The sequence below is a fragment of the Acinonyx jubatus genome, chromosome A1, assembly GCF_027475565.1.
Source record: "Acinonyx jubatus isolate Ajub_Pintada_27869175 chromosome A1, VMU_Ajub_asm_v1.0, whole genome shotgun sequence".
Classification (NCBI taxonomy): Eukaryota; Metazoa; Chordata; class Mammalia; order Carnivora; family Felidae; genus Acinonyx; species Acinonyx jubatus.
In genome coordinates this window covers 89,317,340-89,319,870 of record NC_069380.1, presented here as the reverse complement: position 1 = coordinate 89,319,870, position 2,531 = coordinate 89,317,340, and positions in this window count along the sequence as shown.

The following is a 2,531-nucleotide window of genomic DNA, read 5'->3' as shown; positions in this document are numbered from 1 at the left end:
GGTGAACACATTTGGAAGAAAAAATTGGAAAGATGGATATTCTCAACAGAGAAATGGAAACAGACAAATGGGAATTTCAGAACCAAAAAATTACAGTATCTGAGTTAAAAATTCACTGAATGGTAGAGACAAAACAGATGAACGTAAGGGAAGGGAAACAAAAATAATATAAAAACAGGGAGGAGGACAAAACAGAAGAGACTCATAAATATGGAGAACAAACTGAGAGTTGCTGGAGGGGTTGTGGGAGGGGGGATGGGCTAAATGGGTAAGGGGCATTAAGGAATCTACTCCTGAAATCACTGTTTCACTATATGCTAACTAATTTGGATGTAAATTTTAAAAAATAAGAAATAAAAAAATTCACTGAATGGGATATGTGCCAAAATGGATATGACATAGGAAATAGTGGACTTGATGGTAAACCATCAAGAAATGATTCAATTTGAAAAATATACAGAAACAGAACTTGAAGAAAAAAAAGAATCCTCAAGGATCATGGGACAATAGCAAAAGGTTCATGATTCATGCTATTGAAGTCTCAGAAAGAGAGGAGAAAGTGATTCGTACAGAAAAAAAATTAAAGAAAATTTGGCTGAAAATTTCCCAAATTTGATGAAAGACAACATTTACAGCAAATAGCAGTAGGATAAAGTCAAAGAAAACTACGCTCGGGGACGCCTAGGTGGCTCAGTCAGTTAAGCGTCCAACTTCAGCCCAGATTATGATCTCATAGTTAGACCCCCGTGTTGGACTTTCTGCTGACAGCTCAGAGCCTGGAGCCTACCTCAGATTCTGTGTCTCCCCTTCTTTCTGCCTCTTCCCCACTCACATTCTGTCTCTCTTTCTCAAAAATAAATAAACATTAAAAAAAAACCTCTCTGCTCAAACACATCATAATCAAGCTGATGGAAAACTAAAGACAGGGAGTAAATCTTGAATGCTGTGTTAATGGATTGGAAGAGCTGACATTGTTAAAATGTCTGTAGTAAGAGCTAACATTGTTAAAATGTCCATACTACCCAAAGCCATCTATAGATTCAATGTAAACCCTATCAAAATTCCAATGGCATTTTTCACAGAAACAGGAAAACAGTCCTAAAATTTGCGTGGAACCCAAAAGACCCTGAATAGCCAAAGCAATTCTGAGAAAGAACAAAACTGGAGGCATCATACTTCCTGATTTCAAACTATATTACAAAGCTATAGTGATCAAAACAACACGGTAGTGGCATAAAAGCAGACATATAAATCAGTGGAACAGAATCAAGAATCCAAAAACAAATTCCCTCATATATGGTCAACTAATATTTGATAAGGTAACCAAGAATATTCAATGGGGAAGGATAAACTCTTCCATAAATGTTGGGCAAACTGGTTATTCATATGCAAAAGAATGAAATTGGACCCTTGTACAATTTATAAAAATTAACTTGAAATGGATTAAAGACCCAGATACAAGACCTGAAACTACGTATATCCTAGGAGAAAACATAGGGAAAAAGCCTCTTGACATTGGTCTTTGAAGCAATATTTTTGATACGACACCAAAAGTACAAGCAACAAAAGCAAAAATAAGTAAGTAGGACTACATCAAACTAAAAGCTTCTGCACAGCAAAAGAAACAATCAACAAATGAACACATCCTATGGAATGGAAGAAGATATTTGCAAAACATACATCTAATAAGGGATTAATATCCAAAATATATGAGGAACTCATATAATTCCAGAGCAAAAAAACAAACACCAAAAGAAAAGAACCCCAAATACTCAAATGTAAAACTGGGCAGAGGACCTGAATGGACATTTTCCCAAAGACACACAAATGGCCCACAGGTACATGAAAATGTGCTCAACATTCAATCATCAGGGAAATGGAAACCAAAGCACAAAGGGATATCAACTCACACCTATAATCGTGGCTATTGTGAAAAAAGGAAAGAGATAAATATGGGTGAGGATATGGAGCACTGCTGCTGGGACTATGAATTGGTACAGCCACTGTGGAAAACAGTATGGAAGTTCTTCAAAAAATGCAATTAAATTTTAAAAGAGGGGCAGAGGGTCACCTGGGTGGCTCAGTTGGTTGAGCGTCCAACTCTTGATTTTGGCTCAGATCAATATCTCACAGTACATGAGATCAAACCCAGTGTCAGACTCCATGCTCAGCACGGAGAGATCTTCTCCCCCCACCTCCCTCTGTTGCTTCCCTACTCACACCCTATAGATAGATAGATAGATAGATAGATAGATAGATAGATAAAATAGAGCTACCAGAAATGATCAAGGTATCCCATTTCTGAGTATACATCTGAAGGAAATGGAATCAGTATCTTGAAGAGATATCTGCATTGCCCCCCACCATGTTCATTGCAACATTATTCACAATATCCAAGACATGGAAGCAACCAACATGTCCATCAAAAGATGAATGGGTAAAGAAAATGTGATATATCTATATCTATCTCTAGCTCTATCTATCTATCTATCTATCTATCTATCTATCTATCTATCTAGAATAGAGCACTA